Source organism: Dendrobates tinctorius, unplaced genomic scaffold, assembly GCF_039654945.1.
Source record: "Dendrobates tinctorius isolate UK_male_01 unplaced genomic scaffold, ASM3965494v1 ptg000038l, whole genome shotgun sequence".
Classification (NCBI taxonomy): Eukaryota; Metazoa; Chordata; class Amphibia; order Anura; family Dendrobatidae; genus Dendrobates; species Dendrobates tinctorius.
In genome coordinates, this window is record NW_027361706.1 from 9,792,240 (window position 1) to 9,804,239 (window position 12,000).

Sequence of the window (12,000 nt, forward strand, 5' to 3'; positions counted from 1 at the left end):
CAAAAACATCACTACTTATGGACCTGCACTATTTTTGTAATACTTGAATCGTTTTTTGGGGGATTCTCACTACACACATTTGTGAAGAGAAGCTGCAGTCGGTATATAGCTGATGTGTTGAAAATGTAATATCACATGGCGGCCATTAAATTAAATAGCGTAACATATAATATATGGTTAGCTTCAGTCCGGCAAAAGGAGCTCCTACAGTATATGGAAGACGATCCCGGGTGTGAGATTACGCCATCTGTAATGTTCATTTGAATAAGGGTAAGACTCATTTTTGCTCCTATTACTCCTGCAAATCCCGGAATCATAGCGATATATTATGATGTTAACCTAGTTCATTAGACTTAAATGGTCACTGTTGTTTGAACCAACTTTGCATAAGTCAATAGAATAGACAAATATAAGAAACTTTGTAATATATCTTATTAGAGAAATTTGCTTTATTCACCACCACTTAGGAGACACTTGTTCTCCCTTGCTGAATGAACAACATTGATAATGAAAAACTACACAAATTTATGCTACAGAGTACTGACGTGACAGACAGATCAGGTCTGTCAAAGCACAAACTGCCCGCACCATGAGGTGTCTGCCTATTAACGCTATGTAGAGGAGAGGAGACACAGGCAGATCGTGCTGCAGCCTCCAACTAACTTATTTGGATTCACACAGCTCAGTGCTGCGGTACAATGTATTTCATGCTGCTTCTGTCTTTTATGGGCTACAGAAAAAGAAGAGCAGGAACCCCTCATGTATTTGTAAGTTGTATTTGGGAGGCTCCTTGGCAACTAGAATCTACTCTAGCTCAAAGACAACTATGCAATTTACTAAACCCAGTGCTACGATACGCTATTAAACTAAGCTCAGTACTCCGCTACATACAGTAGGTATAGTCACAGACTATAAATTGTAATTTGTTAGTGTTAAACTTAGTTTTGCGTTTATAGAAATATCCGAGATTTAACAAAAATGGAAAAAAATTGATCAATTTGAATTTTATGCTTTTAAAACAGAAAATGATCACAAAAAAAATATTTCCCATAGGTTTACTTTACATAGTCCATCATTGTTCAAATATACTTTTATTTTATTTAGGTTTAGCAGACATTTTTCATATATTCAAGGATCTAAGGGGTAACGATTCTCCTTGTGGAGATTGATAAGCCAAGCCTGGCATGTCAGAGTGAGGAGACATATAGGCCTCTGGGAAATGAAATATACAAACAGCCTCTTCAGAGAGGAAGAAGACTAGAACTCTAGCTTCACCTATTGAAAGTAGCAATCCTAACAGTCAATATTGAGCCTTGCCACGTGACTTAGGATAAAGGTCATACTAGAATCTCAATTTGCAGACACGGTGTTTCAGGGTATTTTCCCTCATCAGTACAAAGTATGAGATCTGATTTGGCTAGGTGAGAGGTTTAAGACTGGGATCTAAGGGGCAACGTTTCTCCTTGTGGAGAGTGACAAGCCAGGGCAAAATTGACCCTTTAACAAGCCTTGCCATATGACTTAGGATAAAAGCCAAACGTCCCTGGAGGAAATTTGCATATATAGTTTCCCAGCAGATCAAGCATGGTGTATAAGTCTATAAGTAGACGTCATTTATAGGTGAGATCTTTGCGTTTTTAATCCTTCTGCGCACCATTTGTTGCTGGCAGAGGCTGCAACAGGGGTACATATCTGTGAATTTCTTGTAAGAAGGTCTAAGGGTTAGGTTTTCTCCTGGTGGAGATTGGCATCCCAGATCTGGCATGCCAGTATGAGGAGACTTAAATGCCTTGCATGCTCCCCTTGCGAAATTAAATATGTAAATTGTCTCTTCAGAGAAGAAGAGGACTTGAATTGTAGTGCCACCTATTGGAAGTAGTAATCCTACAAGTCAATATCGACCCTTTAACAAGCCTTGCAATATAGCTTAGGACCAAAGCCAAATCAGAATCTCAATTTGCAGACATGGTGTTTCGGGGTATTGCCCACTCATCAGTGCAAAGTATGAGATCTGATTTGGCTATGTGAGAGGCTAAGACTGGGATCTAAGGGGTATAGAGTTGAGCGACTTTTGGTTTTTTTACGGTCGCGTTTCGTTTCGTGAAACCCGACTTTTCAAAAAGTCGGGTCGAGCAAGATCGTCCGATTATAGGGAAAAGTCGGGGTCGTCCCGAAACACGAAACCCAATGTAAGTCAATGGGGAATAAAAGTCGGCAGTGAGAGGAGGACAGGAAACACACCTACAGTGCCCATTTGAATGCCAAAAGCATCAATTCTTCTTACTTAAGCTTGTCAACCTTAATTAACTTCATAATACAAGTTACGCACTGAAAAATGGGGGTTATTTGGCTAAAGTTGTGGGGGGGGGAGGGCTGGCTCCAGGTTTTCATGTGCCCTGGGCGAAAGAGTGCCCCTTTAACACATACCACAACTCATCATGCTCCGATACGGCAGATAAATAGCGGTATAGTACAATGAAAAATACCTCACTTTTTACATCTCATGACGAGGCCCATCTATTTCTCCATACAGAATCATTGGTCCCATATAATGTTTGAAACAGTATATGATGAGCTCCACATAATGCTACAGTATATGTTGGTCCCCATGGATGAAGCTCCACTGTCTTATGGGCCCAAATAATGCTCCAAACATAATGGGCCAAATTTCTAATGCTCTAGTGTATAATGGGCCCTGTAAATGCTGCTCCAGTGTCTGATGTCCACCTTTGGAATGTTCCAGTGTATGGTGGGCCCCATCTATCATTCTCCAGAGTATAGTGCTCCCCAAAAATTGCTGTCCCAACATTGAAAACAATCAAATAAGTCTCCTCGCTAGGGAATCCCTGTACTTGTCAGGACAGGTGCTGTAGCTTGCTTAACAGCTCGCCAGCCGTTCTCACGCCCAGTATGGATTGCACGTGATTGCACAAAGGTTAGAAAAGGTACCGTATCCCTGGATAACATGTATGGATAGCGTACACATTCAAAATATGTCTCAGGAGGCAGGCTCAGACGGTGTCAGGCCCAGTATCGATTGCACGTGATTGCACAAAGGTTAGAAAGGGTACCGTATCCCTGGATAACATGTATGGATAGCGTACACATTCAAAATATATGTCTCAGGAGGCAGGCTCAGACGGTGTCAGGCACAGTATGGATTGCACGTGATTGCACAAAGGTTAGAAAGGGTACCGTATCCCCGGATAACATGTATGGATAGCGTACACATTCAAAATATATGTCTCAGGAGGCAGGCTCAGACGGTGTTAGGCCCAGTATGGATTGCACGTGATTGCACAAAGGTTAGAAAGGGTACCGTATCCCCGGATAACATGTATGGATAGCGTACACATTCAAAATATATGTCTCAGGAGGCAGGCTCAGACGGTGTTAGGCCCAGTATGGATTGCACGTGATTGCACAAAGGTTAGAAAGGGTACCGTATCCCCGGATAACATGTATGGATAGCGTACACATTCAAAATATATGTCTCAGGAGGCAGGCTCAGACGGTGTCAGGCACAGTATGGATTGCACGTGATTGCACAAAGGTTAGAAAGGGTACCGTATCCCCGGATAACATGTATGGATAGCGTACACATTCAAAATATATGTCTCAGGAGGCAGGCTCAGACGGTGTTAGGCCCAGTATGGATTGCACGTGATTGCACAAAGGTTAGAAAGGGTACCGTATCCCCGGATAACATGTATGGATAGCGTACACATTCAAAATATATGTCTCAGGAGGCAGGCTCAGACGGTGTTAGGCCCAGTATGGATTGCACGTGATTGCACAAAGGTTAGAAAGGGTACCGTATCCCTGGATAACATGTATGGATAGCGTACACATTCAAAATATATGTCTCAGGAGGCAGGCTCAGACGGTGTCAGGCCCAGTATGGATTGCACGTGATTGCACAAAGGTTAGAAAGGGTACCGTATCCCTGGATAACATGTATGGATAGCGTACACATTCAAAATATATGTCTCAGGAGGCAGGCTCAGACGGTGTCAGGCACAGTATGGATTGCACGTGATTGCACAAAGGTTAGAAAGGGTACCGTATCCCCGGATAACATGTATGGATAGCGTACACATTCAAAATATATGTCTCAGGAGGCAGGCTCAGACGGTGTTAGGCCCAGTATGGATTGCACGTGATTGCACAAAGGTTAGAAAGGGTACCGTATCCCCGGATAACATGTATGGATAGCGTACACATTCAAAATATATGTCTCAGGAGGCAGGCTCAGACGGTGTTAGGCCCAGTATGGATTGCACGTGATTGCACAAAGGTTAGAAAGGGTACCGTATCCCCGGATAACATGTATGGATAGCGTACACATTCAAAATATATGTCTCAGGAGGCAGGCTCAGACGGTGTTAGGCCCAGTATGGATTGCACGTGATTGCACAAAGGTTAGAGAGGGTACCGTATCCCTGGATAACATGTATGGATAGCGTACACATTCAAAATATATGTCTCAGGAGGCAGGCTCAGACGGTGTCAGGCCCAGTATGGATTGCACGTGATTGCACAAAGGTTAGAAAGGGTACCGTATCCCTGGATAACATGTATGGATAGCGTACACATTCAAAATATGTGTCTCAGGAGGCAGGCTCAGACGGTGTCAGGCACAGTATGGATTGCACGTGATTGCACAAAGGTTAGAAAGGGTACCGTATCCCCGGATAACATGTATGGATAGCGTACACATTCAAAATATATGTCTCAGGAGGCAGGCTCAGACGGTGTCAGGCACAGTATGGATTTGACGGCCCAGATTACACAGCGGAGGAGCAGGGAGAGGTAAAGATTGCAAATGCTGGGGCCCTGCCCAAGCAAGGGGGGCCCACTCGTGGGCGTCGGTACTGGCACTGGGCCCTTCATAGTACAGCGGTGTGTCTGACGGCGGGTGTGCACCACCACCGTCAGAGACACTTGATTGCACTATGAGGGACCCTGTGCCAGTGCCCGCGCCCAAGAGTCGGCCTACCCACCTGTCCAGGGCAACGGCACTCGCACGGTGTCGTGCGGTAGGTGGTGACCCCGGCCATGGGGGGGGAGGCAGCACAGTTAGGGAGTTTTAGAAAGTGGCATATGTTGATGTTGGACATTCAGCTGATGCAAAAGGCGAAATAGGTGAAGTACCAGGAAGAGGTGGACCAAAGCAAGCCATTTTTCTGTCACCCTATGTGTCATCAGGGGAAGGTGGGACAAAATCCTTGGAAACCCATGCGTGGTTCATTTTAATGAAGGTTAGATCATCCACATTTTGGGTTGACAGACGGGTCCTTTTTTCTGTCAGGATTGATCCAGCTGCACTGAAGACTCTTTCCGATAGCACACTTGCAGCTGGGCAAGCGAGCTCCTGTAAGGCATATTGGGCCAATTCAGGCCAGGTGTCCAGTTTAGCGGCCCAATAGTCAAAGGGGAATGACCTGTGTGGGAGAACATCGATATGGGAGGAAAAGTAGTTTGTAACCATAGTTGACAACTGCTGTCTCCTGTCACTTTCCATCGATGCAGTATTACCAGTTGTGTGAGCGGTATTTGAAAAATCAGTCCACAACATTGTCATGAAACCCCTGTCTCCAACGCCACTTCTGCTGTGTGCACCACGAACACCTCTGCCAAGCTGCCCCCGGCCCGTACGGCTCGTGTGAGAACCATCACCGCTGCTGTGTGCTGGGAATGCCTCAAGCAACCGATTTACCAGAGTTGCTTGTTTATTAGCCAATATTAGGTCAAGGTTCTCCTGTGGCATGATGTTTTGTAATTTGCCTTTATAGCGTGGATCCAGGATGCTGGCCAACCAGTAGTCGTCATCGTTCATCATTTTGGCAATGCGGGGGTCCCTTTTTAGGATCCGCAAGGCATAATCTGACATGTGGGCCAATGTTCCCGGTGTCAATGATGCACTGCGAGTGCTGGGTGGAGGAGCACTTTCTGGCAAATCCACATCCCTCCAGTCACACACAAACCCTGTACCAGACCTTGCCACGCCAACATTTTCACTTGCCCCACGAGATGCATCCTCCTCCCCTAAGTAATCATCCCCATCATCCTCCTCCTCCTCTTCTTCCTCCACCTCGTCCAGGAGAGGTCCCTGAGCAGACAATGGCTGAATGTCATCAAGGATTCCCTCCTCCTCTTCCTCCTCATCAACATTGGCTGCAGACGCCTGCTCCTTAAGGTGCGTCAAAGTTTGCATGAGCAGACGCATAAGTGGGATGCTCATGCTTAGGATGGCGTCGTCTGCGCTAACCAGCCGTGTGCATTCCTCAAAACACTGAAGGACTTTACAAAGGTCTTTCAGCTTCGACCACTGCACGCCTGTCAACTCCATGTCTGCTCTCAAAGTGCCTGGCCGTGTATCCTCCCACAAATGCATTATGGCCTGCCTCTGCTCGCACAGCCGCTCCACCATGTGCAGGGTGGAGTTCCACCTTGTTGCAATGTCGATAATGAGGCGGTGGTTGGGAAGGTGGAGCAATCGCTGCAGCTTCTGCATACGAACGGAGTGTACAGGCGACCGGCGGATGTGCGCGCACAGTCTTCGCACCTTCTGGAGCAGGGCTGTTAACTCCGGATAATTTTTGAGGAAGCACTGCACCACCAGGTTCAAGGTGTGAGCCAAGCAAGGTATGTGGCTGAGTTTTGAAAGGGCTATGGCTGCCACAAAATTACGGCCGTTATCACTAACTACCTTGCCTGCCTCAAGATGTACACTGCCCAGCCATGACTCAGTTTGTCGCTTCAAGTACTCGGCCAGCACCTCGGCGGTGTGTCTGTCGCCCAAACACATCATCTGCAACACAGCCTGCTGACGCTTTCCACTAGCTGCTCGATAGGGGGACACATCGTGTGCAACAGTGGCAGCTGCAGATGGAGTGCTCGTACTACTGCGCTCTGTGGACGAGCTTTCGCTTCTGGAGGAGGAGGAGGAGGAGGAGGAGGGTCGAACGCCTACAGCCAACTGTTTCCTATACCGTGGGCTAGGCAGCACTGTCCCACCACCGCTGTCCCCTGTGGACCCTGCATCCACCACATTAACCCAGTGCGCAGTGATGGACACGTAACGGCCCTGGCCATGCCGACTGGACCATGCATCAGTTGTGAGGTGCACCTTTCCGCTCACTGACTGCTTGAGTGCATGGACAATGCGGTCTTTCACATGATGGTGGAGGGCTGGGATGGCTTTGCGAGAGAAGAAGTGGCGACTGGGTAGGTCATAGCGTGGTACTGCATAGGCCATGAGTTTGCGGAAAGCTGTGCTTTCCACCAACCGAAAGGGCATCATCTCAAACGAGATTAGTTTGGCAATGTGGGCGTTCAAACCCAGTGTACGCGGATGAGAGACTGAGTACTTTCTTGACCTACTCATAGTGTCTGGGAGGGTGAGCTGGACTTGAGAGCTGCATATGGTGGAAGTAGCGGTGGACAGGGCGGACTGAGAGAGGGTTGATGATGGTGATGGAGTTGGTGTTCTTTCTGATGGCCTAGAATCAGTCTTTCGTTGATATAACAGTGGGATTCCCTGACTGCTGTGGTCTTGCAACGACACCTCAACATTTGCTGCTGTGCTAACCGGTGGGCTTACAGTGGGGGAAACAATGTAGCGTTGCTGACTACCTTCGTTGTGATCAGTTGCACATGTGGCACTTGAGGTTTGGTGTTGTGTCCACGCTTGCAAGTGCATGCTGGTTAAATGTCTAAGCATGCAACTGGTATTCAAATTTTTCAGATTTTTCCCTCGGCTAAAGGTCTTTGCGCACTTCTTACAGATAACCTTGGCCTGATCTTGAGGATTTTGTTCAAAAAAGTGCCACACTGCACTCTTCCTACTTTGGCAGACATTTTGCGGCCTAGCACGCTGTGATCTTTTGACCCTCTGGACAAGCTGTCCAGCAACTCTTTTGATGTTTGGAACCTGTCTTTGGAGTGCTCCGGGCCTGCCAGATAACAGCTGTTGCGATGTCGATGTCTGCTGTGGATGCTCCTCATCTGAGCTATTGGAAGCAGCACCCTCTTCCCCCAATGGATGCCAATCTGGGTCAACAACTGGGTCATCCATCACCTCCTCTTCTATGTCATGTGCACCTTTCTCTGTGTCACCGTGTATGGTGGTATAGTGTGCGGGAAGGGGCACCTGAGTCTCATCAGGGTCAAAATCTGGCTCTGTACACTGCGAGGACAATGTAGTGCTCTGAGTGAATGTACCAGCAGAATCATCCATCAGCGGCTGTACATCAGTGCACTCCATGTCAGATTCATCTTGGCCTGGGTAATTCACCATTTCACTTGATAATCCAGGCATGGTATGTGAAAACAGCTCCATGGAGTAATCAGTAGTATGGCCTGCGTCATCCTTCAATCTTGGTTGGGGTGAAGGACACAAGGAAAGGTGTGTTTCATGAACATGAGCCTCCAATGACGACTCAGTGCTTTTACTTTTTACAACTGAAGAAGAGGAGGCGATAGAGCTGGAGGCTGAGTCAGCAATGTAAGACAAAACTTTTTCCTGATGCTCTGCCTTTAAAAGCGGTTTGCCAACTCCTAGAAAACTAAGCGTTCGAGGCCTTATGTAGCCAGACGATGACGCAGGGTCAGCACCTCCTGCATTCGGTCCTATTTTGCTCTTGCCACTACCATCAGATCCACCACCAACACCATCATTACCAGCTGCCAACCCCCGCCCAATTCCACGGCCTCTTCCACCAGCCTTCCTCATTTTTGGTAGAAATGTAGACAAAATCCAACAAACTATATAGTAATGTAAAACAAGGTACAAGGTGTCTATAGGACAGGGGAGATTTAGAATTTCTGCACACACTTGTGGACAGTGGACACTTTTGGATTGTGTGAGGCCCACTGATATCTGAGCGCTATGTGACAGGCTCGATGGCACAGCTGCCTGTGACCAAAGTGACGAGAGGATAATGGAGATTTTGAATCTCTGCGCACACTTTTGGACACTGGACACTTGTGGATTGTGTGAGGCCCACTGATATCTGAGCGCTATGTGACAGGCTCGATGGCACAGCTGCCTGTGACCAAAGTGACGAGAGGATAATGGAGATTTTGAATCTCTGCGCACACTTTTGGACACTGGACACTTGTGGATTGTGTGAGGCCCACTGATATCTGAGCGCTATGTGACACGCTCGATGGCACAGCTGCCTGTGACCAAAGTGACGAGAGGATAATGGAGATTTTGAATCTCTGCGCACACTTTTGGACACTGGACACTTGTGGATTGTGTGAGGCCCACTGATATCTGAGCGCTATGTGACATGCTCGATGGCACAGCTGCCTGTGACCAAAGTGACGAGAGGATAATGGAGATTTTGAATCTCTGCGCACACTTTTGGACACTGGACACTTGTGGATTGTGTGAGGCCCACTGATATCTGAGCGCTATGTGACAGGCTCGATGGCACAGCTGTGACCAAAGTGACGAGAGGATGATGGAGATTTTGAATCTCTGCGCACACTTTTGGACACTGGACACTTGTGGATTGTGTGAGGCCCACTGATATCTGAGCGCTATGTGACAGGCTCGATGGCACAGCTGCCTGTGACAAAAGTGACGAGAGGATAATGGAGATTTTGAATCTCTGCGCACACTTTTGGACACTGGACACTTGTGGATTGTGTGAGGCCCACTGATATCTGAGCGCTATGTGACAGGCTCGATGGCACAGCTGCCTGTGACCAAAGCGACGAGAGGATAATGGAGATTTTGAATCTCTGCGCACACTTTTGGACACTGGACACTTGTGGATTGTGTGAGGCCCACTGATATCTGAGCGCTATGTGACACGCTCGATGGCACAGCTGCCTGTGACCAAAGTGACGAGAGGATAATGGAGATTTTGAATCTCTGCGCACACTTTTGGACACTGGACACTTGTGGATTGTGTGAGGCCCACTGATATCTGAGCGCTATGTGACAGGCTCGATGGCACAGCTGCCTGTGACCAAAGTGACGAGAGGATAATGGAGATTTTGAATCTCTGCGCACACTTTTGGACACTGGACACTTGTGGATTGTGTGAGGCCCACTGATATCTGAGCGCTATGTGACACGCTCGATGGCACAGCTGCCTGTGACCAAAGTGACGAGAGGATAATGGAGATTTTGAATCTCTGCGCACACTTTTGGACACTGGACACTTGTGGATTGTGTGAGGCCCACTGATATCTGAGCGCTATGTGACAGGCTTGATGGCACAGCTGTGACAAAAGTGACTAGAGGATAAGGGAGATTGGATTGCTTTTAAAAAAGCAGTTTGCGGAGCAGTGGGTAAACAGCAATGCCAGCGTGTCAGGAAGCCTTAAAAGGCAGCCCAACAACCAACACCACTGATACACCACAATATAGCCTCCCCTTGCACTGCACACACAGTGACTTGTGTGTTGTGCAGGCCAAATCGCTAGCAGCAAAAGCAGTTTTTTTGTCTTCCCTGCCTAACGCTCTCCCTACAGAATCAGCAGCAACCTCTCCCTATACTAAGATCGGCAGATGTAAGACGGCGGTCGGCGTGCACGCCCTTTTATACCCCCTGTGACGCCCACCAAAGCAAGCCAATCACTTGCATGCCCTTCTGAAAGATGGTGGTGACCCGTGCCTAGGTCATCACGTTGCCCACAGTGTCCGTGGATCCTGATTGGCTGAAAAAGAGCGCAAAACAAACTTTTGAAACGCGACTTTGGCGCGTAAGTCGCCGACCTCGTGGCCGACCTCATCCTAGGGTCGGGTTTCGTTTCATGAAACCCGACTTTGCCAAAAGTCGGCGACTTTTGAATTTTTTCGACCCGTTTCGCTCAACTCTAAAGGGGTAAATTTTCTCCTTATGGAGATTGACATGTCAGGTCTGGCACGCCAGTATGAGGAGACAAACGCATGCTCCTCTGGCATGGTAGGATTGCTACTTGCAATAGGTGGAACTAGAATTATAGTCCTCTTCCTCTCTGGAAAGGCAATTTGCATATAATATATTCAAGGAAATTTATAAAACCTATTTTAAGGACCTATTCACTTTTACAGTGACTTACAAGGATCTATGTATTTAGACCCAATTTTGTTTAATTTTTACAAGGGTAAAAGGAGAACGTGGACACGCTATAACTTGTGCAATTTCATCAAAATTCAACAATACCCCATATAAGGTGAGAAACTATTGTTTAGGCACACTTCAGGGCTTAGAAGGGAAGAAGCGCTATTTGATTTTTGGAGTGCAAATTTTTCTAAAACAGGGTTCCCAAACTCCAGTCCTCACGGCCCCCAACAGATCAGGTTTTTAGGATCTCCTTAGTATTGCACACGTGAGAGAACTTGTAATTTCTCATGCCTTGATAATAATTCCATCACCTGTGCAATACTAAAGAAATCCTAAAAACATGACCTGTTGGGTGGCCGTGAGGACTGGAATTTGGGAAACACGGTTTTAGAATAAATTGCGGAACATTTCGCATTTGCGGAGCCCCTGAGGTGCCAAAAAAGCTGAAACCATCCACAAGTCACAACCAATTCCAACCCAGGTGTGTCTCACATAATTTTATCATTTTGGAATGAGAAAGAAAAATTAGATTGTTTTCTCCACTTAAATGTTGTGTTAACCCCATTGTTTCATTTTAACAAGGGGGAGGAGAAAATGCCCCAAATAATGTATTATGCAATTTATCATAAAAGCAGAAATACTCATAAAGTCATGGCTGAAAGTGTTGGCACCGTTGAAACTGTTCCAGAAAATGAAGTATTTCTCCAAGAAAATTATTTCAATTAAATATGTTTTATTTTACACGGTTATTTCATTTGTGCGTATTGGAACAACACAAAAAAAGGAAAAAAGGTGAATTGGACATAATTTCTCACAAATCCCCAAAAATCGTCAGGACAAAATTGTTATCACCCTCAACTTAATATTTGGTTGAACACCGTTTACAAAAAAAAATAACTGCAATCAATCGCTTATATAAACATCAACAAGC